Source organism: Myodes glareolus, chromosome 2, assembly GCF_982192425.1.
Source record: "Myodes glareolus chromosome 2, mMyoGla1.1, whole genome shotgun sequence".
Taxonomy (NCBI): Eukaryota; Metazoa; Chordata; class Mammalia; order Rodentia; family Cricetidae; genus Myodes; species Myodes glareolus.
Window position 1 is genome coordinate 55,493,225 of NC_142027.1, and position 27,898 is coordinate 55,521,122.

A 27,898-nucleotide genomic window follows, 5' to 3' on the forward strand; every position below is an offset into this window, starting at 1 on the left:
GTCATAGGTTCAAGTTCTGCCCATTTTTCCTTGTGTGCTATCTTACCTACAGACATGCATGTAACTAAAAATGCACAGATGCCAAATGCATTCAAAGAAAGGGGTGCAGTGTAGGAATACCACTAACAGACAATTCAGTAAATGTTGAAGGCTATGCCAGTGATAAAATAAAGAGACAAGTAACTAAATAAAATTAGAAGTGATAGGCTGTCATTAAGATATATAGAATTCAGCTCGCACTTCTGATCATTTTCCAAACCCAAGAATCAGGTGACCTGAAGCGAGCTCAGAAAGTCAAGAACTGGGGAACGTTAAACTCATGTGAAGTCAGCATCTGTTTCTTAGAGGACGTTCCTGTCTTCTGGGTTTCATTATCGAGCATGAGTTAAGTGCTGTTCACATGGCACTGCGGGGTCTTCTTCATATACTTGTCTTCAGGTGACTGCAAGCCTGAATCAGTGAGAAAAGAGGCACCTTCTGCTTCTATCCTTAGCCCCAATGTAGTTTCCAGACAGATAAACCCATTGGCATGTCTCTGTTTCCTCTGACTAGATATGTATCTCTCACGTCTCGGTTCCCCCAACTGCTGCTGTTCCCCTGTCCCTGCTCTAAGTGACACAGTTGCGGTGCGGAAGGCTGTTGCTGTAGACAGCAGGCAGCCTCCGGGCTCTCACAGAGCCCCTGAGATTAGATGACGAGGGATCACCAAGCTCTACAGTGTCATGTCAGAGGTGTGGATGTCGCATCCCATGCCAACAATGTTGCTATCGGCTTAATGAGTGTAAAAGCACTGGCGTGCCCGTGTAAGGGCAGGAACAATGTGTGAAGAAGCAGGCTGGGCGGGAACAAGGATCTGCTGTCAAAGGGAAGCCTGTTTGTGAGGAAGCAGGAGTAGATGATGGCCGGGCATGCGTACCATTGAGGAGAGAGCTCTGTCAGTGCCCGTCATGGGAATGGCTGGGCTCGGATCAAGAGGCTTGAAAATTTCATTGCTATTCATTACTAAACCATGGAGATTTAGGTTTGCTTATGAAACACATGCTCTTACGCAGTCAGGACAGTCATAAATGCCCTGGGGTATGTCAGTGTCAAACAGGGTTATAAAATAAGAAGGATTGCCTATTTTCAAGTGACACTCACAAATGTTATGTTATTTGACACAGAGAAAAAAAAAAGAAATAAAAACTTACCTAAAAAGTTTATTTAGGTAAATGCATATACTATGGGCTGTCGATTATTTCTGGGGACTTAGGATTTCTATGGAACTATGTTGCAGTGTTCTTAAGTGTCCTGGAAAGGTATCATTCAAAGTGCACTTCATAAATTCCTGCTTGTTCAAAGTGCTGGCAAGACTTTGTACTGAAGCTAAGCAACTTATCAGAATAGTCCTTAAAGTAAAAGTAAACACATCTTGAAGTTTGGAGATTAACATTTGTAACAATTCCTTTAGCTTCTTGCACATGCTATGGGCCTCCCTTTCGAACTTCACATATATTTTGAATATTTAAGATTTGGGAAAAAAAGAGCCTATTGTACACTGGTGAGAATGTAAGTTAGTGCAGCACTGTGGTAAACAGTATAGCAGTCTCTCAAAAAATTGAAAATAGGGTTACTGCAGAACCCAGACATCTCATTTCTGGGTGTTTATCAGAAACATGCAATCGCCATGCTGATGAGACATGCATGGCAGTAGCATCTGGAGTAGATGAAATATGGAATCAACTTGTGTCCGGGGGGATTAAAGACATGATGCACACAAGCACAAAGGCACAGTCTCAGCCTTAAAATAAGAAGGAAATCTCAAAGCTTGAGATAACACGGATGAGCCCAGAGCCCAGTGTTTTGAATAAGATAAACAAGGGATAGAAGTTTCACTACTAAATAATTTCATTTATATGTGGGGGCTAACGTAAGTTAAATTAGTACAGTGCAGCTGCCAGAGGCTAGGGTGGAGGCGGGAGACCCTAAAGACAATAGTTAAAGATCGGTAACTGTGGTTACTATTCTTACATTGTATATTCGAGATCAGGTAAATGATGTTTGTGAGGTGATATATGTGACTTTATTTAATCATTTTATATATATTCATATGCAATACTTTATATTATAGACTATGCCATTACGATTCTTTCTGAAATTTGTCAGTCATATGTATTCAGTGCATATCTATATGTGTGGGTACATGCACACCACAGCCTGCTTGTGGAGGTCTTACAATCTGCAGAAGTTGTTTCTCTATTTGCCTCATGGGTCATAGTTTGAACTCAAGTCAACAGGTTTGGTGGCAAGCGCCTTTACTGACTGAGGCATCTCACCGCATTCTCATTTGTCAATTATACCTTAATAAAACTCAAAACAACTACTTTTGGAGTACTTTATGTATGCTCGACATGTGTGTATATTGTATGATTCACAAATTCCACCATCACAAGGACTATGGGACCTATTTTGCTGCAGTAACCTTGGCAACCACACTTGAGGTCTGAAGGGGACATCACCGAGCAGTATCCACAGATGCTTTCCTTTGGAAGGCGTCAGTGTGCTCCTGTTGAGTACATGCTGGCTGTGCTTAGATTGTCCACAGGGATGGAGTACAGCAGACAACCTATGGCCATTCCCTGCAGACCTTTATCTGTATCAGGATGGCACACAGGGCTGACAGGTGCCTGAACTTCCCTGACTCCTTTCTTGTTTCCTTTTAGAGGAGACCTCATCTGAACGAAATCCCTACCTTTTTTTAGAATGCACATAATCCCCAGCTGTTCTTCTAAACTTCAGGATATTAATAGGTGTTACAAGCATCTGTCTGCACTTGTGCTTAATAAGCTCCGACTCCTCTCATTTCTGATTCACTCACAGGTCTGCGAGCCTTGCAGGTCAGAGCTTCTATAGCTTCACTACACTGAGATATGGAAACCCTTTGGGAAAGCTGGACAGATAGGCCTTATACTCTTTATGGATGACATGAGTGTGTTGATGTTTAGGAACCTTCTTCTCCTTGTCTTATGCATAGATTAACACATTTGTGATTAACTCTGAGTCACCAATAACACCTCCATGTAGCATTAAGAAAAAAAATTGAAGGCACTGCCCCTTCGTGTCCTTTAACTATGAGTAATTTAAATTCTCTACTTTGCACTGTGTCTTCTGTCCTGTGTCTGCTGTTGTGTGAGTTCGAATCTATGATTACCTGAAGGCTATCCCATGACTCTGTCTCTTTCCCTGTATGTCTGTCTGCCTGTGCTTACATTTGTCCCTTACTAAGAGTTTCGCTCTGTCTTTGTTGAGCAGCACAGAAAGCACCAGGTGAGAACAGAATGAGATACTGTATAGAAAATCTTTAACAGAGCTTTCTGAGGGATTAAGTCACTAGATCCAAGTAATCAAGATAACAGACAGTACTAAAACATCATTGTTTATTAAGCAATATCCAAATGTTATGTTCAAAATTTACGGTAGGTATCATTTTATAAGATTGCTTTCAACTCCCGTTTTGTCTGCTTCCAGCAAATGATTATCAGAACACACAGGCATTGTTCTGGGACAGGGGCATGAAAGAGTGCATAATTTAAGAATACAGCTACACATTAGCTTAGGTTGTAAATGTTGGTTACATGGGAAATCCAGGGCAAGTGTGGTTGGTTGTTACATTGTTCTCTTAAAGCCAAGTTAAACATAGAATCTGAGTTCTCAGTAGGATAGCAGTCCTAAGTCTTAAGTGACCTCGATGTGTAGTATTAACTCTGTCTGTGTGGTCTAGCAGAAGTTCAGTTTCTTAGAATGTAAGAGATTTTTTTTTAATCAAAATGTGTTGCCATAGTTATAACTCATACCTCCTCAAAAAGTGGAATCTTTATCTGGTTTAGGAGTAAACAAGAGAAACCAGAAAATTTGCCTGGATGTACTCTTTTAAATAATATTTATTTAAAGAGTTTTAAATAAAACTCTTTCTAATAGTGTACTATTTAACCTCTGAGTTCTAAACTATATAGGCCACCAAGTGCAAGAGCTGAGATGGACCTCTTGATTACATTCTTTTAAATTATGTCTGTCAATATGGATGATTGTCTAGTATCTCTCTCTATAAACTGGTCTAGGTTGGAAAGATGGCTGGGTGAATAGTTCAGTTTTACCCAGGTAAGGCAGGAAATGGTAGAAAAATCACACCCCATTATTTGGGGGGAGATCAAGTGGCATTAAATCAGGTAGGCATGGCTATCTGTGCTGTTAAGCAATCTACAATGTGTTTATGGAGAAAAAGTTATGTCCAGATAAAAAGCAAAAAGAACACTGAAGTTGTAATGTAAGCCAACAGTAGGACTGTGCTGTCCATGACAAATTACTAGAATCAGAAGAGGCAACACGGGCTAAGTCACAGAGCTTTCTGGAGAAGGTGCGGCACTTTCAGATCGTTAAAGAAGTCAATAACAAACAGAAGCTAACACTCAATAATTTTATGCCAGTAAATGGATTTGGCATTTTATATTCATTTACTATCTCATAGACTCTTCCTAATCACATTACAGAATGAGCACTATTTTTGTGATTTTCCTTTTACATGCGAGGAACCCGAAGCACAGAGAGACTAAATAGTGCCTAAAATTCTGTAGCAGAATTGGAAAGTGAATGCACTGACTCTAAGCGTTGCAACTTGAACTGGTACAGTATTGCATCTTTACCAAAAGAAGTAAAGAGAACAACGCAGGTCAGAGTCCACAGTGTGAGAGAGCATGGGTGTGGGGGACTGATAGACAGGAGGGTAACTGAGGGCACTCACTGCAGGCATCCTGACACAGGCAAGTGGTTTACATACGACTGAGTTTACATCACATTCTGGAGCTGCTCAGCATCCTGAGATGCGAGCAGTGACTGCCTAGAAAGTCTTAAAACAGAGATTCAGTCTTTGACCCCACCCCCAGGTTTATGGTACCCTCTGCACATGGGGTAATCTAGAGTATCATCACTGGGTCTTCAAACAGATCAGAGTCCCTCTAAATTGCACAAAATGTATAAAGACAGAAACAAGACTATGTTTCATGGGCAAACATGGGGCGGGGGTAAAGCAGACTAATTAGGACTCGGGATCTGGGGGGAGACGGCAAAGAAATGAATCTGTAAGAGGTTAGCTTCTTTATCTCATAGAATTGTTATTAGGCTTTCAGAGGTTTACTTGGTTTTGCTGTTAGTTTATGTGCACATGCATGCATGTATATGTATGTTTGAGACAAGGTCTCACTCAATAGTTCCAGGGTGGCCTGGAGCTTACTCTGTAGCCTGGCATGGCTTTGAACTCGTGACAATGTTCTGGTCTCAGTTCCTGGGTGCTTGGATTACAGGCGTGTGCCACCACAGACAGCTTGACCTTCCCAAGTTTTACTGAGATGGATAGATGGCTTTCCTGAATGTGTGGTTCCGAGGTTGAAAAGACAAGTAGAGCTACAGTTTAAACCAGACTAGATAAACAAATTCTCAGCTCATTTGACATTAGAAGCCGTGGGCACACTCAGTGAATTAGGAGTGAGATAATGAACAAACTCTTAGAAGTGTGGGCATGTTATCTGCAGAAAGAAAACATGACAGTAGCAAAGCGACAGGTAAGGGGACTTGGATATGTGTTGTGAAGTCTCAGCAATCCTCCTGCCTCAGTCTCCTGGGTACTTGGATTACTAGCATGTATCCCACACCTGACTTCTTTCTATTTTAGAATAAATCCTATGATTAACTTCTTCATAAGTCACAGCCCCATAAGGGGAATAATGGAAGCAAGACCTTGAGAAGAATTAGGATTTCTGGGCTGGTGTCCCAGTTCTGACCTTTATTTGATGTGTGTAATCTTGAACAATGCCATTAACTTCTCTGCATCTCAGATTCTCTGTTTCCGAAACTGGGGCAACACAACCTATGCCGACTACATTATCATTGAGCTCATGTGATGTCATGCTGGTGAACGATCTTTGAATAAAAAGTGTATATACAGAATGCAGATGGCCGACCTCAGTGTGTCCGGTCTGACTGATGTGCTGAGGACCTGGCTTCCTGCCAGGCTTGACCTGTATTCCCCCAAGGAAAGGATGCTCCTCTAGGTTCAGGGGTTGCTTTCCGACTTTTCTCAGCTTTCAACTCTCCCCGTGCTCTCTGGTGTTATTTTGGATGACATTTTCAGTTTGGGATGGTTGCCAGTCACAGAATGAAACTAATGAAATGAAAATCAGCTTAGAGTTTGACTGTCACCTCAGTCTAAGCCCAGACACATGCGTGGGAGTCTCACCTGTACTTGAAATTCAGAAGTGACCTTTGATTATCTGCCTTCCTTAGTGGCTGTTGTATAGTAGCCATGGAAAGGTGAAAGCAGGCAACTTGCTCTCGTGCTGTATCAGAGTTGCTAATGAATATCAACCTCTAGGTACCCTGCCACTTACAGCACTGTGTGGCATTGTTTGGCCTATATGGTGACCATAATTACTGTTTCTCTTCATACAATGCAATTCCTGGAAACAACCACCCACTATGAATCACAGACTGATTAACCACAGTCTTTGGGGTAAAGACCAAGGCTCCTTTCTTCAGAACCCCTGGCATGGGAACTCTCAACTGTCTGTAGGTATCTATAAAATATCATGTTTGTTTAGAATCTTACAATTTATAAAGAATTTTCATATATAACATCAGTTGTTAAATTTTGATTGGGGCTTTGACAGAATTTACCAACAAAAGATGTCAACTTTACTAGACAACATACGCTAAAATGAAAACCTTTATAATGCAAATATTGAAGTAAAATTTACTGAAGCTATGCTGCTTAATTCTGACCACATATTCTAGGACATACTTTCCACTTCAGAACAACTGACTTGAGAAAAAGTTTTGGTTTTTTTGTTTAAACCATCCAGGTTGCTTGGATGAACAGGCCAGTATGGTACCACCATTACCTTACAAATAGCAGACTACGTGGTAAAAGACTGGTTCTTGGCCCATTTCCTACCTCTAAAGAGCTGAGGAAGATGTCAAAGGGGATTCTGGAGATAGATAGATTGATAGATCGATAGATAGATCGATAGATAGATCTATAGACCGATAGACTGATAGACTGACAGACCGATAGACCGATAGACAGACAGACAGACAGATAGAAATAGATGATTGAATGGTAGATAAACAATAGAAATAAACAAACAAACAAACAAACAAATAAATAAATAAATAAGCAAATAATCTCATGCAGAAAGTCATTTTACTTTCAGACTGTCTCAGGTACTTTCCTTGTTGCCATGACAAAATACCTGACAAAATCAAGTTAAGGAAAGAAAGGTTTATCTTGGCTCATATTTTGAGGGTCATTGGGGCAGAAGTTTAGGTAACTGGTCTCATTACATCTGCAGTCAAGAAGCCTAGATATAGTAGGGAGGGTCTTGGACCTTCCCCAAAGCAATGTGCCTTACCCTCTCTGTAGAGTGGATGTGGGGGAGTTGGGTGGGGAGGCTAAGTGGAGGGAATGGGAAGAGAGGAGGGAGTGGGAACTTGGATTGGTATCCATGATGAACAAAGATAGTTTGTTTTCTTTTTTTAAAAAAAAATAATCTTTTTTTTTAAATTCAGAGTGAATGCTTCTGCTCACTCAGTTCACTTTTTTTTTTATTAAGTCCAGAATCCCATACCCTGGAATGATGCCACCAATATTTGTGGTTGTCTTCCCACCTTGCTAGGCCTCCTTAGCCTCCTTATTCCCCAAGGAAATATGAATGCACTATGTGCCCTTTCTGCAGCCCCAAGAATCAGGACAATCAGACACAATAAGGAGTCAAGTCAAAGCAGGAGCTCAGTTTATTACTGTGAGCTTCCGTTTATATAGGTAGGTTAAGTGACATTGTGATGTGGGAGTACCTCCAGCCAATGAGAGACAACCAAGCCCTCCCTCTGGCTGGAAAGTTGTCTGCCTAGCTTTTGCTGTCTCATCCTCACTCCATTTCCTCAAACTCGAGCCAGACTTTTCTCTGTCCTACAGGCCTTGAGGTACAGGCCCTGAGATAATTTTGGCCCAACACCACCTCAATTAAGCTAACTTAGACGATCTTTCACGAGCATGTCCAAAATCTTGTCTTTGATGTGATAATCTTTCGCGAGCATGCCTGATGGCTGATCGCTAGGGTGATTCTAGGTAATGTCAAGTTGACAATAGTAATCATCACCCAGACCTAGAGGAAACATAACCTTAAAGCTGGAAGGATAGCCATAGTCATCCCATCATGCATTCTGTATTTCCTACGTCCTCGGGTCACCCTTTTTGCTCATCAATGGGTAAGGATCCAGGATTACTATGTTGGAAGTAAGACACTTTAAAGAACAGACTGACTGAATTAAGGCACAGATTTCTTTTTTTTTTTTTTTAGTCTCATCTGCTATGGATTTTAGGAGACAGATGTTTGAAATAGCAAACAGGTTTGATAACAGAGACAGTTCTGTGTAAAAAGTTGCTGCCATTGCAATCTACGCTCTTTAGAATGTGGCTCATCCAGAAGTGATCAGACTTGGACTCTGGTGTCTCATTTCCCAAGATCACAAGAGACTGACAGCAGACTGCTCCTGAGTTGACTGCATTCTGGTCAGGGCTTCCTGATGTCAAGGAAACCTATTAATCATCAAGCGCTTGTCTGAGAAACAAGAGAAGCCCTTTGTCTCAGAACCCCTGAACTGTGTATAGTCATGGTCAAGTCAAGAGCAACCATGTCTGATCTGCATAAAGATCACATTATCAAATCAATTTCCCAAGTCAGCAGTGCATTCTCATCTTACTGAGGTGACTCTCGTTGGGCACAGCAGCAATCTCGCTTCTCTTAATATGGGCATCCATGGGTGAAAATAGGCTACGTCATGACTCTGAACACATCTCTCTTCCAGGACTTTTTAATTTCACAAGGGGGATTAGTATGTTTTTGACATGATTAGGGTGGCTCTTGTTTTTGTTTTTCCTTCTTTGACACTTCCAAATGTAAGCTCCTTGTCACCGGCAATTGCTGGTGTGTCATAGGATGTGCATAAACAAGTCACCTGGGTATCTTTATTTTTCAAAAATTTAAAAATAACTTGTAGTTAGCATACAAAATAATGGGCTTCCCTGTGACATTTTTCATGCATGTGTGTCATTGTGCTTTGCTCCTAGCTACTCCCTTTGAGTTTCTCCTGATCGTTGGCATAACCACTCTCAGGCACTCGGGAAGATGTTTCAATCCGTCTGGTTTGTATTGACCCATCACACCTGGCAAACTGTCACTAAGATGTATCATCTATAAAAGAAGGAAAATGTCTGAATATCTTCAGGTTAGTGTGAAATTTCAGGACCTTTGCGTAGACTCATAGAGATGAACACAGTTGATCCTGTGGGAGGAAATGGTTTTTAGGAGACTGAAAGTTTGGTGAATTTGTGCTAGAAGTGGACATTTTAGCTTCTTGAGCTAGAGAGTAAAGAGACTAAGCAGAATTTCTCATTAGTTACTATAACAACAACAAAAAAGAAAGGCCAATGTTTGTTTCAATATTGTCTTAAGTGGGAACTGAATATTGAAACCAAAGCTCTGTGCACATTAAGCAATAGCTCTACTATGGAGCTTTGCTCCCAACCTCCATTAACTTAATTTTGCTGGATTACAAGATGTCATAATTTTTGATCCATAGATCAAATGACCTCATATGTGCAAAGCACAAAACCTAGTCTCATATGGACTTTGAATACTCCATAACAGTAGAGATTTTTACAGTCATTATGACAGCTGTAGTACAGTTATTGCTAATACTAGTTTACAGTGTTTGCTATCTGAAAATGAAGAAATATTTTTAAATTGGAAATTCTGTTCCTTTGATAATATTACTAATTTAAAGTTTTTCATAGCTACAGCATCAAAACATATTACCATTTCACCATCTGTCTCAGGCAAAGAGACAGAGGGACAGCAATGGTGGGACCATCATGGGCACATTGGGTGATTCTCTACAGTGAAATTTCACGGGGTGCAAAATAGGATACTTTTAGCCTTCCATAGAAGTGAATGGCCCTGGAGAGGGAAGAGGATGGTGAACCAAAATCAAGAACAGACTATGCACCAAAAAGTGACTGTGGAGTCTCAGCCAAGGATTGGGGGTGAAGACTATGACCCCAACCAGTGAGATTGGGTCTGCAGAGACACACCAGATCATAGAAGAGTAGCCGAGACCATCAAAGACACACCAGGTCATACATAGAAAAGTAGCTGGGACCAGCAGAGACACACCAAGTAATAGAAGAGTAGCTGTGACCAGCAGAGATACAGCAGGTCATAGAGGAGTAGCTGGGGTGAGCAGAGACACACCAAGTCATAGAAGAGTAGCTGTGACCAGCAGAGATACAGCAGGTCATAGAGGAGTAGCTGGGACCAGCAGAGACATACCAGGTCATAGAGGAGTAGCTGGAACCAGCAGAGACACGCCAGGTCATAGAGGAGTAGATGGGAACATTTAATTGAGAAATTCTATTTGGTGGATGCTGAAGGCTAAGTCAGTGATCAGACAAGTACAAGGCTGAAGATTCTGCAAGCAACAAACTAAATGCTCACGAAAGGCAGGGAGCAAATGGAGAAGATGAGAATGAACACCTCCTGTGAAGCCAGATGACACCAGGGTAGAGTGTGGGAGGCTCCCTGGAACCACCGCTTTGCTTTCAAAGTCTCCCTGAAACTAAGTAGCGTAGTGTACCCAGCCCAGATTAATTTTGTGTGTGTGTGTGTGTGTGTGTGTGTGTGTGTGTGTGTGTGTGTGTGTGTGCATGCTTGGTGTGCTCACATGCCATAGTAAGCAAACAGAGGTCAGAGGACAGTCTGTAAGTGTTGGGTCCTTCGCATTGAACTTAGGTCCTCAGACTTGGTGGTAAGTGCCTTTAACCGCCAAGCTATCTTGCTAGTTGCCCAACCTACCTCTCTTTATATAGCCCTTTCTTCTCACAAATAGCTCACACCAGAAACCTAGCACAGCACACCGCATCAAATGTGTCCCATCCAGTCATATTTGTGCCCTCTTAAAGAGAGGATTCAAACAGTAGCCAGTTCTGAGGACAATGCTGGATGCCACAAAGAACAAAGCCCTTCAAGCAAGGCTGACTGGGCTTAAATGGTGTAGCCGCCTGCATTTCAGCTTTTGTTACTTTAGCTCCTTTATTTAACTCCTCTGAAAGTGAATTCTGCTCTCTAAAAGAAGAACAATAAGGTGATCTGTCATAACAAGAGAATTAGAGATAATAAATGGAGTTGACAAGCATATCCTGGAGACATAGACTTTTCTTTTTTAAAAAAAGTTATGGTGTCTCTTAACTATTGAAATAGATGAAATACTTATTTTTATGTGCATGAGAGCTTTATCACTTTCCTTCTGCTTAAATAGACATGATTATGGCAGGTCACAAATACCACCTGGAGACCCTACTGCACACCTTTGCATTTTCAGTTGGACAGATCTCTAGGACCTTGTTCTTACTTTTAAAAATTATATTATACTTATAAAGTCTTACGTTCTTTATGGCAGAAGGGAAAGTGTAAGCATATATGCTTATACTTTCCTTATAGATATAAAACATGTGTGTATAGCTTCCATATGTTTTAAAGATCATTAAAAAAAACAAATCCATATGCATGTACTTTTTCTTTATTTTTCCAACACTTCTACAAAATGAAGCCTGACTGTCCCCTGTGAATCTGTCATGTTTCCACACACTGATCTCTTGTTTAACTCCTCCTGGAACACATGCTGTCCTAAAGCCATGATAAATAAATCTGTAGACATGTTGGGATTAAAATTATATTGAATGTGTGTGCTCTGAAGCTTTCCCTTCCAGAGGCTTCCTAGAATGAGCTCCGGGGTAAAAGATGAGATACTCTCATGTGAGATGTGGTGCGAAGGAGCTGTGGAAATTGCCGAATACGCAGGGGTGAGGTTCTTGCAGAGAAGCAGATGGAAGAAGGAGATGGCTGTAGAGAAATCCTTGGATTGCTTCATTCCTGGGTATTGAAGACTCAGCCAAGTTCTCATGTGATGTACATGAGAGTTACACCTCCAGCCCTATGAAAGCTGTCAGGTCCAAATCAGGGCAAATGTTAACTGTGGTGCCTCTTAGCATACCAAAGTGCATGCTGGCCTCCAGACTCACTCAGTAACTGTGGCTCCTCCCTGCTCTTCTCACGGAGCCTCTATCCTTAACTTCTCCAGCTCATGGGCTTTTTTTCCTCCAGCTTCTCATTCCTATATAATCCAGCCTTTCTATTCTCTTCTTGTCCCTTCTCTTGACTTCCTCTCCTCTTTGGTCTCTCTCTCTCTTTCTCCTCCCTCCCCTCCTCTCTTTAGTCTCTTGCTTGCTCACCTCCTCTCATGTCCCAGTTCAGTCTGCTACTTTCTCTCCCTGCCATCTCTTCCAGATGCCTCTGACCACTTTCCCTCATATCTACAATACAAACCTCCTCAACCATATTTCAGAGTGGTCATTTCTTCACTTTATACAAAGCATGGATTCCCTAAACGCACACTTGCTCTAGAAACGCAAGTAAAGACCATTCATTATTTTTAAAATAATTTTTGTTAGACTATCTTCTTATGTCTATATCACTATTGGGTGGAATGTGAGTTATAACTTTTCTAATTAGGCTTAATAAAGTCATGTAAATTCTCAGATGAATACATCACAATTACAAACTCACTTGAAAATGTAACAAGATGATAAAAATTTCCCAAATCTTAGGATATATATGGCTTACCATGGACAGGGTGTTATAATGAAGTCCCTTGGACTGTTTTGAATGGCTTTGATGCTGTTTTTTCTTTTATGGTAGATGTAGGAATTTGTTGTTTTTTTATTATTTACCTCTACATGGTTCTGATTCAGGGTGTTAGTGAGCTTCCCTCAGTCTCAGGCCATAAACCTCAGACATCTTCCTCTATACAACACAGGAGCTCCTATAGCCCGGCTAAAGAAGCACAGGGTTAATAATGTTTATCCCACAGAAACATTTGACTACTTTATTTTACTTTTCATAGTTCCATCTGCAGGTAACTTAACTTCCCAGTGATGCTTATTTTCTTCTCTTGCCCTTGATGTATATGGATTAATTTTGAGGCTAGGTAGGGCCAAAGGCCCTACAGGGTCTTCTGGATGGAGCAAGGAGCACTGGACTTTTGCTTCTTGCCAAAGTCATGTGTGGCAAGGTCAGCAATGGACTGACCAGGGTTCTGGGCTTCGAGGGCTGAGGCCAGGACCTGGAGTTTGACAGTTTACCTGTAAAACTGGGATCAGATGTTGCAGACACTGAGATGTGAAATGCTTTGCTTAATATACCAGCATGGATATTGCAAGTCAGACCTAGAGGAACTCCAGCTGCTCAGAGCTCCTCGTAAACCTCTGTCTAATAACCTCATTTGAGGGGATATCAGAAGTTGTGATACTCATAAACTTGCTGACTTGGGTCATCAGCCCTCACAGCCTTCCGACGGGTCCCCCTTGTTGGAGTCCCAGTGTTAAACTCAGGAAGAATTGCTAGTCCAGTTCAGACTAGGTTTTCTTCCCTTAAGTTTCCATTTCTTGTGAAGGTACAGGAATTTCACAATGCTGAGGCCATGTGAGCTGCTACATTTTAACACTGCTTCTAATTTATCATAGAGTCAGTTCCCAAAGATGTCACATGTAGCTATACTGAAAAAGTATTTGGGAAATGTGACAATATGGATTCTGTTGGAAATTCTCAAGGATTTCTCTTTGTGGAGTTTGAAACAAAAGAGCAAGCAGTAAAAGCTATGTGTTGGGGGAGATCTAGGTCATAAGGTCAGACTGGGGAAGGGGATGAGAAACAGCTGTGAGGATTTAGGGTGCAGGATGCTAGATGCTGGATACTAGAGGCTAGATGCAGAATGCAGGATGCCTTCCTTTCCGGTCAACAGCAAAAAAGTGACTTGGAAAGATGCTATTCAAGAAGAAGATGCTGAAGTCTTTGTGAACTGGTTCCCAAAGAATCTTCTTCTCTCCTTGGAAGGTGAGAGCAGTCACCTACTTTTCCTCTCTGAACTTTTGCCTCTAACCTTCTACAGTGCTAACACGAGCTATTGAAATACATTCTCCATGTCATGCATGTTTTGTTTTTGTTTTTGTTTTGTTTACAAATTTTAATAGAGGACTATAGGAAAGAAGACCTTAGCAGTGGAACTGTCTGATTACAGGGCAGAATGCAGATTCGGAGGAGGGCTTAGCTCTTAAGAGAAGAGGGACTGTTTCAAACTGAAAGGTCTCCTTACCTTGAATCAGCTTTCCGTGAAAATCAACCAGGCTGGTCATTTAGAAATTATTCCATGGAAAATATTTACCCTCATCTCCTGATTAGTCTTGCCCAGGGTGTCTAGAGCCCAGACTGGTGGCAGATGTTAAGATCACCAAGTCATTTTGCTTAATAATAAAATACCAAATATTCTATGGACAGTATGGCTTAATATAACTGTCAGCATGTCATCATGCACGAAAAGATGTGATCATTAAAGCCGAGCTCACACATCAGAGTGAGCCATCATCAAAATAAAAGGTTTATAAAGATACTCTGGAAGATCACGTCACAAATAAACTAGGTTTAGAGGGGGTCCGGGCTTCTGCGATCCTTTATTAAAACTCACTCAGTAACTGCCCAGGGCACAGTTGATCAGTGTGAAAGGCTCAGGAAAAGTGTCTAGCAGCAGCTGCAACCCTGCTTGAAGACTGTCCGCCTTGCTTATTCCCCACAAATCATTAAACTGACTCCTAAAAGACGGTAGTGAGACACGTCCTGCCAGAGTTAAACATAGGATGTCTCAATTCGGGGTAAGTGGATTTCAAGTCTCTCACGGCATTTATTCTTTGTCTTAAACATAGCTCTGTGGGAGGTTAACCAGGTGAAGTGGCAGCCAGCAGTAGGAAAAGCAAATGAAGAGGAGGATTTTTTTTTTAAAAGAAAGTGTTGTGTTTTATACCTGTGTACCAATTCCTTTGGGAGTCCCTTTTAGCCAGACTCCCTATCCGTCAGCAGAAATAATTTCTTCCATTAAAGTTATTGATGGAATAAAGACACCTAAGTCATAAAGCATAGCAATCAAATGCCAGATGTGGCATACTGTTCTTTGGAATGGTTTCTTATGTCGTTTCTGACAGTAAAAGCAAAGTATCACACAAACAGGCTTTCCTCCTCAGAAAGACTGTAGATTTCTCCATGGCTCATCTTGCAGTTCACAAAAGCTTGAGACCCAAAGCGAAGCCGTGGCCTTTTACAGAACAATACATTTAAAGCCTGTATTGTCAAGGAGGAAGGACACTTTATGTTTCACCTGCTGGGTAAACAGGTACTGGCATCTCAAGTGTTTCACAGAGAACACAGCGGGCAGCTTGTTTTCTTGAGCTGCATCCAGATGAGAAAATAGCAAAGACATGGGCTTCATGCTACACGGAGCTGGCTGCCTTTCTGAAGCTTTCCCATAGCTGAGCAGTTTTGTGCGGAGTTTGAAGTATGTGGTTGATAGTAATGAAATTATTTTGGTTTCTGCAGGAATGTTTTATCCCTTTTACACAGGTGAAGGGGAACCACCTAAACACTCAGCCCTTATACAACTTTCCTGAGATTGAATAATAGGACAAAATCTTCATAGACAAAGAACCTCATACTTTTGATTTATATTTTAAATTATGTGTTTAAAGGAAACACACTAATATTAGTACTATAAGTTCAAAATAGTGACTAGGTTCTCTAAGAGGAATGCAGTACTATATACTTTTTCCAGGTGTGATGGTATATACCTGTAAGCCCAGAATTTGACAGGGAGAGGCAGAAGGAGAAATACTCAAGATTGGCTGCAACCATCTAGCGTGAGACCTCATCTGAAAACAAACAAAAACAAAACCAATGAAAAATAATGAGACACTTGGCATGTGTCTACTATTAAAAATCAGTGCCTAGTCTTCCCTTTGAGAAGTACTGAGCAGTATTGATTCAGAAGCACTGATTAGACAAGCACGGGGGAGCTCAGTGGTCAGGACTCAGCCTTGTCATAGCATTCCAGTGTTTCTTTGGATTAAGAAGTAATCAACTTTTTCCTAAAAGGCACTTTATCTCAGTTTGATAAAACTCATGTTACTCATGAGTTATCTCATGTTACTCTTTAAAGTAACAGTGTAACATGACGGGGCCGGCTTGTTGGGGTTTCCGTCCCACCCGGTACCCCACAGCCGGCAAATCCCAAAGAGAAATCACACATAGGACTCCATAAGGTTATAAACTGATTGGCCCATTAGGTCAGGCTACTTATTAGTTCTTATGACTTATCTTAACCCATTATTCTAATCTATGTTAGCCATATGGCTCTGTACCTTTCTCAGCTGGGCAAGTTACATGCTGCCTCTTCAGTGGTCTGGACAGGAATGACTGAGAAAGTTTCCTCCTCCCTAGCCTTCTCCTATTCTCATTGCCCTGCCTCCACTTCCTGTCTGGTTGACCCACCTATACTTCCTGCCTGGCCAATCAGTGTTTTATTAAAATACATGATTGACAGAATACAGACAATTCTCCCACACCACAACAGCAAGCATCTGTTAATAATAGCAGGGAAAGGAGAAGCATTATCACAGAGATCAGGAGCAAGGCCAGGAAGCTTCTCACCATCACACTGACATCACAGTTTGTGCTTCTAGACAAGAATACAGAATAGAACATACAAACGGAGAAGGAAGCACTAATATTGCCTTGGCTTTCAGGGAACACGATTGTGTCTATAGAAAATCCAAAAGATCAGAAGAACAAAAGTCTCCTGGAAATAAGAACTCACGAGGTGTTTATGCCAGCATTGTAAGATTCAAAGTTAGTATACAAAAGTCAATCATTTCCTCTATACCAGCAATAAATGGATATCTGAAATGAGAAACAGTAGCATTTGTATTTGTACTCTCAAATAAAATAGTTATAAATAATATGAAACTCAGATGAAAGCTATCAAAGAATTAGAAACAATTCTAGCAATGTATGTGGATATTGATACTATGCTTTAAAAATATACTAGTCTTTGAGAATTGCATACACATATATTTTGATTTTTATCACCCACTTCATTCCCTAACTCCTCCTAGACTCACTCTTTACTGCCCCACCCCCTCCCACCTTTGTAACATTCCTGGTCCAATTTGTGCTGCCCATATAATCAAGGGTGTTGGCCGTCTATTAGAATATGGTTAGTGACCAGAGGCCACACTCATAAAGAAAACTAACTCTTCCTATGCTAATAGCCACTGACTGTCAATAACTCCACAGGTCTGGGTCTGTGAGCGCTCCTCCATGCTAGGATGTTGCCTGGGTTGAGGTTGTGCAGGCAACCACAGTGGTTATGAGCACTTGAGTCCAGTGGTCCTGCTATGTCCTTAAGACACTGCTCTTCTGTGCTCCTCCCAGTCTTCTGACTCTTAAGATTCTTTCTGCCATGTCTTCTACAATGGTGCCTGATCCCTCAGGGAAGTGTTGTGGTACAGATGTCCTGTTTTGAGGACATAGTTTGAATCATCAATAGACAGTTGAAGAAGCCAGCAAAGAAGTTTAAATTATTGATATGAAAGTAGAAAAGACTATGTGGTGGGTGAAAGAGACCGAAATGAGGGACAGAGGGGAGAATGAGGGAGGATAATAGAGGTCAGAAACAAAGGATTCCTATCACAGGTTCTTACTCATATGTGGTGTCTAGCTGTGTGTGTGTAAGTGTGTGTGTGTGTGTGTGTGTGTGTGTGTACATGCACATGTATGATGTGAAAGCAAAGGCAGACTATTTAAGAATAGAAAGGAACCAAACAGGAGGGGAGGGGAGGAGTTAGGAGCAGATCTTAAATAAAAGATACAGGAATATGCATGCATAAAAGACCATTATTTTTAGAAATAAAGGAATTAAATAAATGATGGGATATCCTGTGTTCTTGGAAAAGGAATACTCACTATTGCTGAGATAACAGTTCTTCTCAACTTCATCTATAAAGTCAATGCCAATTAGAATTAAAATTTTGTGAGATATTCTGTGGATCTTGACAACCTGGTTCTAAAGTTTATATGGAGACACAGAAGACTCATAACAACCAACACAATCAAGAAGAGAAGAACCATATTGGCAAACTGATATTACCTGACTTCAAGGCTTGTTACAAACAAGCAATCAACAGGGTTTATGGTTGGAAAGAAGATAGAGCCTAATACAACACAGAGCCCAGAAACAGGCTCCTATAAGAATATCCAAATTACTTGACAAAGGAGCCCAGACAGTATAATGGAAAAAAGACTTCCTTTTAGCCAGTCATACTAGAACAACAAGATAGCAACATACAACAAAATAAAAAAAAAATCAAGGCAAAAATTCCAAAACCATCTCAAAGATTCACGCAGAATAAGTTGCAGATTTAAATAAAAAGTGAAACTCACTTATATGATAATATTACAGAAACTCTCTATGATCTTGGGTTAGGGGATGACTTTTTAAATAAAAAAACAAGAGTAAAGATCTTGTTAAAAATTAGACTACTAATCTATTAAAGGCACTGTCAATAAAATGAAAAGACCAGTCATAGATGAAGAAAAAAGATAATATGCCAAAGACATCACTGATAAAGAACTATTGTTCAAAATACACAAATAATACATGAAACCCAATAATGAGAAACAAGGATCCTGACTCAGAAATGAGCCAAAGATGTCACCAAAAGAAATATGCAGATGATAAATGAATATAAAAGGGGAATTTCAGCATCTTGTACAACTACAGAAAAGTCAAAGCTGGCATCACTACACTCCCATTAGGACATGCACAATCTAGAGCACTGTGAAGCCCCTTTGCTTGTGAGGATTTGGTGCACCATGAACTCTGGTCCATCACTAATAGGAGAAAATGGTCAGCCACCTTCAAGAGTTTGGTGGTTTCTTTAAAACTAACTTACCCTTACAATATTATCCAAGCATCATCTTTTTTTTCCCAAAGAACCTAAAATGTACAACTAGGCAACACTCTGCACATGGATATTTACAGCAACTCGATTCAAAATTTGCCCATTTAAAGGCAACCATAGATGTCCTTCACTGGGTGTATCCAGACAATGGAATGTCATTCAGTGTCAAAAAGAACTGAGCTATTCTGCACAGCAAGCAAGAATTCAGCATGGTGAGGAGACAGTCTGAATGATAGGAGAAGTCTTTACCAAATATGTAACTTACCTGATAGGAATCTTATCAATAAATGGGCAAATGAATGGAACAAACATTTTTTTTTCAGAAGAATAACTTACAAAGGGTATTGCATCTTGGAAGGCATTTTCACGAGTCATAACTAAAAGACAAAAGCAAATTAAAACTATATTGATATGCCATCACAACCAAGTCAGAGTGGCTGTCATCCAGAAGACAAATAATAACAAATGCCAGCAGGGAGGTGGAGAAGGAGGCACACTTACATTGCTGTCTGCATGTGAACCAGAGAAACCGCTATGAAAATCAGGATGGAGCTCCTTCTAAAAGGTGAAAGAAAAACTTCCAGGAGATTTTTTTACACCACTCCGCATGCTCCCAGATGGAATCTAAGAAAGCATTACCACGTAGACACCTCTCGTCATTGCTGACTGTAACTCTGTTCATAAAAGGTGAGATACGGAACCATCCCAGATGCCTGCTAACAGGAAAACAGATAATGAAAATGCTGTATAAATACAAATAGAGTTTTTCTGAAAGAAATTAAATTGTTTGCAGGAAAATAAGTGGAACTGAGAATCATCATGAAATTAGCTAGTTTGAAAAAGACAAACATCAAATTTCTTTAATACATGGAATCTAGACCTTAATAAAGCATATGTGTGATAAAAAAAATGTATACAGAGGGGCTGATTGAGAGAGGAAGGGGCTTGACAAACAGGCAAGGGAACCAGAGAAGGTAGCAGGAGAAATAAATATCTGTCTTCTTTCAATTGCAGATTCTAGGTTTATATAGATATATGACATTAAAGGTATGTGTGTGTGTGCCTGTGTGTGCCTGTGTGTGTGTGTGTGTGTGTGTGTGTGTGTGTGTGTGTATGTGTGTGTGTCACATTAAAACAAAAGGGAACTTTTGGGAGGAGAAAAGGGACCTGAGTTTATACTCCACTCAGATCCCGTCACTGACCCCCCCAAATCCCATCACCACTTTTTTCAATGAATATGGATTGTTTTCATGGTTGGGGGTGAAAAGGATCTTATACAAATAAAAATAAAATATTAAATGAGAAATTGTACCACAACAAAGATAGAGGTATACAAAACATTCTGTTTGCGAAACATTGAAACTACTAATATGAAATAAAGGAGAGTTAAAAATCAAATGTCTTAGAAATGATTTGACCCAAATTCCTTCTTCTTATTTGGAAGAGTTGAGTTACAAACAAAATATACAGTAGCAAAGATGAACAGAAAATATAATCATGGCCAAACATTAAAAAATATGAGAAACACAGACAAAAGGGTAAAGTTAAGTTACTATGTTCCAAGTCAGCAAACTTAAGGCTAGAGGTAAAGGACAGGACAATATCATAAAACTGTTACCTCTCTCCTCTCATATGAGTCATTTGCCAACAACAACAACAAAAAATAAGACGTGTTAAAAAATGCACAATGGCACACATGTATGAAATGCTATAATGAGCCTTGCTTTATTGAGTGCAAACATAAACAAAATTGAAAAGATACATTTTGCAATTGAACTTAATAAATATTAAATTTTCAAGATTCCACATTATCTCACAGATTGTAATGAACACATTAAAAATCTATAATATCCTATAAATTTTCTAACCAACAAATAAATGTAAGTAAAGCATATAAATCTTAGGTAAATACCACCATGTTAAGAAATTTCCTGGAAATTTGATGAGGAACACTAAGATGCTAAGCCAGTTTTTATTTTAGAGTCAAGTTTATTTTTTCATAAGTAATTATTAAGAATAAAAAATTCATAATTTATATGTCATAGAATATAGTGTTATATTATTTGTGTTTTAATAAAACTTGCTTGAATATCAGAGGGCAAAGCAGTCATACTAGTCAGCCATTCAGGCCAGGGAGTGGTGGCACACATCTGTAATCCCAGGACTCAGGAGGCAGAGGCAGACTTGAACTCTGTGAGTTCAAGGTTACCCTGGCCTACACAAGATCAATCTAGAAAAAGATCCAGGGGGTGGTGGTTTGCACCTTTAGTACCAGTGTCCCAGCATTAGGGAGGTGAAGACCAGAGCAATATGACTAGGCAGAAAGAGGAATATAAAGGGAAGAGACAGGAACTCACTGAACTGCGAAGTTTGAGGATTCTTGGAGACAGGATCTCACCCTTTCAGTCGGAAGACTTGATAGAGGTAAAAGTTCTCTCTAGTGGTTGACTGCTTTGCTTTTCTGATCTTCAGGTTGAACTCCAATATCTGTCTCTAGATTTTTATTATTCATGCTACATTTGGTGTCCATATTTGGGGTACGAATTAACAAAAAAGTTGTTTGTGGCTTTACAGCCTCCAGCATAGGCCAGAGCTACATGTGGTCAGAGTCACTAAAACTGGCTAAGTTTTCCATTTTTCTTACCTGTCAGGCTCTTCCTGAACCCTCTTCTCAGGCTGCTGCCAAATTAGGTATTTGCCTTGAAATCCAGTCAAGCTTTTACTGTTCTATGCAGCAGCAATAAGGCTCACATCTTAATCAACATTGTAAGCAGATTTGATAAGATAATTGGGAATTCTTAAGGGGAGGAATTAGTTAAAAGAGAGTTTTTTCATATTAAAAATGGGAAACACCATTACATTAAAAATTGTGTCTTTGTATAATAATATGCTAGACAGTTTGAAAATGGAATGATTAAATGAGAAGATAATTTACATGAGATTTATGTACTGCCAATTGTAAACATTATCAGCATTATCATTTTTGCTTTATCATCAAAAAGTTTGTTAATCTGAGTGCTAAGATACAAGTTTTAGAATAATTTAATAAAACAGGTTATAGAGATATTAAAATTCAGATAGAGGAATTTAGTGGAGAACCAATTTCAGCATTGCATTATAAGAATAGAAAGGAACAACCTAAGGTATTCAAACAACCAGCCTTAATATATTCAGGAACCATACAGGAACTGCCAAATGATAGAGTAAGAGCTGAATAGATTCCTGTGCTAATGCTAGATTTAAGGAGATTCAAGGAAGCAATAGTCTCATATGGCGTGCATTCACCTTTTATGAAGCAAATGTTAAACTTGTCAGTTTTTAATAAAATTATCCCTAAAGACTGGATAGAGTTATTCAAACTGTTTTAGAGCCTGGTCCAGAGTTACAATGGAGTACCTCATTCACAGAAGAGGCTAAGACTATTGAACAATAAAGTAAAGCTAGAGGCATGGAAATCTACCAAGATCAAATTCTTGGAGAAGGCAATTATGCTACTATAGAAAGGCAGTCCCTATGTGATAGTCATATCCTGCCTTTATGCCATCAGCTTTGAATACTTGAGGCATAATTGAAGAAGTAGGAAAAAAGTTTGAATCATTTACTAAAGTCATTCAGGGACTTAAAGAAACCTTCACAAATTTCTTACACAAACTGAAAAAAGCAGTAAATAGAATGATACCAAATTCAGAAGCTAGAACATGTAATAATTGAATCTCTGGATTTTGAAAATGCTAATTCTCAATGCAAAAGGATAATTAGATTACTAAAGGCAAGGTCAGCACCTTTGGAAGGATGGATCTGAGATACAATTTATATTGAATCTCATGACAATGACAGTATTTGGATAGGAGAGGTGATTTCCAGAGGTTTTGGAGAAAAATCAAATGTCAAGTGTTTCAATTGTGGTAAACAAGGTCATTTTAAAGAGATTATAAACAGGGTGTTCCTAGAAATAATGTTTTTTCTAAGCATAATCCATTCAGAACACCCCTCTCTGCTGAATTATGCAGAAGGTGTGGCAAATGCAGGCATTAGAGGTATGTCAATAAAGGATATTCAAGGTAATCCTTTGCCATTGAGAAACTCCTCTTGCAGGCCCCTCTGCCAAATTTAGTTCAGTTGTTTCTTGTTGCTGTAAAGGAAACTCCTTCCCAGAGTAATTAAAGAACCTAATGCCTACTGTAAGAAACCATTCTGCTTTGGATAATAGAACAGCTATAGAAGAGACAACAAAGAATTCAGGGGAAACAATAAATTGAGTATTTTTGGCAAATGTCTATAAATGAACAAAGATCAAAATTAAAAATATGAATAAATGACATTGTCATTTATTGTCATTGGACTGGCTTTTTGGGATCCTGGTCTGTTTGGATGCTCACCTTCCTGGACCTGGAGGGAGGGGGGAGGAACTTGGATTTCCCACAGGGCAGGAAACCCTGACTGCTCTTGGGAATGGTGAGGGAGGAGGAGAAGGAGTAGGGGGAGCGGGAGGGTATTGGGAGGAGAGGAGGAAATGGAAATTCTTTAAATAAATAAATAAGGAAAAAAATCTAAAAAAATTAAAAAATATGAATAAATGGCATTGTCATTGAGGGTCTGGTAGACACAGATGTGAATGTAGCAGTAATTTCATCAGAACCTTAGCATCCAAATTGGCCTATTGAGAATGTAAATGCTCGGGTTTTAGGGATCAAAACTTCATCTCAGATGAAGCAGAGCATGAGATTGGTTTAATGTAGAGGGTCAGAGGACAGAGAGGAATATTAAAACCATATGTGGTTAAATAGCAATAAATTTGTGGGGACATGATTTGTTACAGCAATGGAATACTCTGATTAACATTCCCCCATCTTAGAAACAAACCATAAATAATATACATTTCTGGGAAAAATATTGCAAGATTATAAAAAACAATTATTGATCATCAGGTTGTACAAGAACAGGACACAACAGCAGCTGATCTTCCAAAGGCACCAACAACCCTACCTTTAAAATCATTGACAGACAAACCTGTATGGTTTGCACAATGTCTTTAGCAACAGAGAAACTGCAGGCTTTAGAACAGGAGCAATTAAAGGCCAGCATATTGAAGAATTAATCAGTTCTTGTAATTCTCCTGTATTTGTTCTTAAAAAGAAATCTGGAAAATAGAGAATGGTAACAGATTTAAGAATTGTTAATAATTCAGCCAATAAGCTCTCTATAGTCTGGAATTCCTTTGCCTTCTCTATTGCCTTAAGGATGGCTTCTTATAATTATTGATTTAAAAGATTGTTTCTTCATTGTACCTTTACAAGACAAAGATTGAGAAAAAGTTGCCTTCACAGTGCCCACTTATAATAATTCTCAGCCTGCTAGGAGATAGCAATGGAAGATTCTCCTACAGGGAATGTTAAATAGACCCATCCTGTATCAGCCTTTTTTTTCTGTGCCAATATTTTTTTTGTATGACAGCTATTGGAAATGATATATAAGCAGTTTTCTCAATCTATAGTCTACTATCACATGGACAACATTCTACTATCTGATTCAAATGTAGATACTTTAGAAATAGTGTTTGAAGAAGTAAAGAAAATTTTGCCATGTTGATGATTCCAAAGTTTTCCTTAAAAAATATAAAGAAGAGATTCTATTAATTACAATAGGATCATTTAATACTGTAAAAGTCTCTATTTTAAACATTTTCCTTTTATTTTTGAGATTGTAATACAATTGTATCATGTCTCTATCTTCTTTCCTCCCTATAAACTTTCTCATGTCACTGACCCTGCTTTTTTTAAAAATTTTTGTTCCCTTTTCATTTTAATTGCTATTGCATGCAGGGATATATATGCTTCTTTTTATTATATTTATGCCTAAATATAACCTGCTCAGTTCATATAAAAATATAAAATGTGCTGAAGAAGAAAAATATTTACCTGAATCAATGCAATGGATCATGTGCTTATTAAAAACTAGTGGCCTACAAACATATTTTTAGACTTATTCACATTATACGTTTGAATGTTTTGCTTGCATGTGTCTATGTATCACATGTATGCCTGACTGTAACATGAAATGCTGGCTTGTTGGGGTTTCTGTTCCGCCCAGTTCCCACAGCTGTTTAGCCCCAAAGAATATCACACAGAGGACTCCGTAAGTTATAAAGCTGATTGGCCCATTATCTCAGGCTACTTATTAGCTCTTGTAGCTTATATTAACTCATTATTCTGGTTTATGTTAGCCATGTGGCTCAGTACCTTTTTCAGTGGTGCAGATCACATCCTGCTGCTTCGGTGATCTGGGCAGGAGTGGGAAGAATCAGCTTCCTCCTTCCCAAATTCTCCTGTTCTCATTGAATCATTTCTACTTCCTATCTGATTTTCCCACCTATACTTCCTGACTGGCCAATCAGCATTTATTTAAAACATGATTGACAGAATACAGACAATTCTCCCACACCACTTGGCTTCTATAGAGAGTAGAAAAGAGTCTTAGATTCATTGAAACTTGAGCTACAGATGGTTGTGAGTCACCATGCGGATTCCAGGAACCGAACTGGGTCCTCTTTTCTACAGTTCTGGATATGACAAACAATGCTGCTATGAACATAGTTGAGCACATGTCCTTGTGGTATGATTCAGCATCCTTTGGATATATACCCAAAAGTGGTATTTCTGGGTTTTAAGGAAGGTTGTTTTCTAATTTTCTGAGAAATCTACAGATGTCTAAATGTTGAGCATTTCCGTAAGTGTCCTTCAGTCATTTTAGATTTGTCTGTTGAGAGTTCTTTGTTTAGGTCTGTACTCCATTTTTTTTATTGGATTATCCGTTCTTTTATGACCAATTTCTTCAGTGCTTTGTGTACTTTGGAGATCAGTCCTCTGTCTGATGTAAGGTTGGTGAAGATCTGTTCCCATTCCATAAGCTGCCATTTTTGTCTTGTTGACCATGTCCTTTGCTTTATAGAAGCTTTTCAGTTTCAGAAGGTTCCATTTATTAATTGTTTTTCTCAGTGTTTGTGGTACTGGGGCTATATTTAGGAAGTGGTTTCCTGTGCCAATGCATTCAAGTGTACTTCCCTATTTCTTTTCTATAAGGTTCAGTGTGGCTGGCTTTATGTTGAGGTCTTTGATCCATTTGGACTTGAGTTTTGTGCATGGTGATAGATATGGATCTATTTCCATTCTTCTACATGTTGATATTCAGTTATTCCAGCATCATTTGTTAAATATGTTTCTTTCACTTAAAATGTTTTGCCTCTTTGTCAAAAATCAGGTGTTCATAGGTGTGTGATCAATATCTGGGTCTTCGATTGGGTTCCATTGGTCCTCCTGCCTGTTTTTATGCCAAAACCAGGCTGCTTTCAGCACTGTAGCTCTGTAGTAGAGTCTGAAGTCAGGGATTGTGATGCCTCCAGAGTTTCCTTTATTGTACTGAATTGTTTTGGCTATCCTGGGTTTTTTGCATTTCCACATGCAGTTGAATACTGTTCTTTTGAGGTCTGTGAAACATTTTGCTTGTGTTTTGATGGGCATTACTTGAATTTGTAGATTGCTTTTGGAAAGATTGCCATTTTTACTATGTTAATTCTGAGAACTATGTCTCTTTTCAGGATTCTTATGGTCATGACAACAACATTATCTTTTCCAAGGAGCTCTTTCTATCTTTTGATAGATAATAAGGAACATATTCTGGAATGCTATGTAAAACTGAATTTCAGTTTTATAATTTATACAATTATTTTAATTTCAAGCTTCATTAATAAGAACCACATGAGTTGTTGCATAGTAAAACTTACAAAAATATAGCACCAAGTCTTGTCACATTGGGATAGAAATGCTCCAGAAAGCCTTTGCATACAGCAAAGCAGAACTCTGAGTTTTCTCTGCAGGTTGTTAAGTCCTCAACAGGTAGCAAACTGAGTTCTGAGGCATTTGTCAATGTGGTGCTTCATATGACAAACATAATGATAGTGGTAAAGGCTCCCTGGCTCATATTGGTGGGGAGTGCCATCTACTCAAAAGAAAGTAACACTGGTAATACTTGGGTTGCATAAATTGACTGGTTCAGTACTCGATAGTCATTGCAGTTCAACTGAGTAAATGTTTATTGGACATATCTATATTTAATATGTCTTGTTTGGCCCTTCTACATATATAAAAGGATGAACAATGATCCAAGGGACATGAGAAAATTTGTAATAAGTATCTTCTGCTGCCTGCCAAATCTGGGACATTCTTTATCAATGATTATGTGTTTGAGATTTCCCATTGACTTATAGATGAACTCTGTTTCTCCAGCTCTGCTATCAGAATTGTCTTCTTGCCTTTTTACTACTCTTTCCTGGTAAGTAGTTCATAACTGCCTTCATAGCTGCTTTATCTTCTTACATTTATATCCTTTATGCTCTTTTTGCCATCTTCTCATACATGAAACTCTGGATCCTTTTAAGGGATGCATTTCTTTTTTTCCATTTATTTGTTTTTCTTTTTTGAGCTATATATGTTTCTCTATTCCCCTCTCTTCCTCCCCACTCCACTTCTGCCCTCTCCCATGATACCCACTCTCCCAACTTACTCAGGAGATTTTGTCTTTTTTTTATTTCCCATGAATATTAGATCCATGTATGTCTCTCTTAGGGTACTCATTGTTGTCTAGGTTCTCTGAAATTATGAATTGTAGGCTGATTTTCTTTGCTTTATGTCTAAAAGTCACTTATGAGTGAGCACATATAATATTTGTCTTTCTGGGCCTGGGTCACGTCACTCAATATGATGTTTCTAGATCTATCAATTGCCAGCAAATTTCAAGATGTCCTTGTCTTGTTTTGTTTTTTTCTCTGTGTAGCATTCCATTGTGTAAATGTACCACATTTTTCTTATCCATTGTTCGGTCAAGGGGCATTTAGGCTATTTCCTGGTTCTAACTATG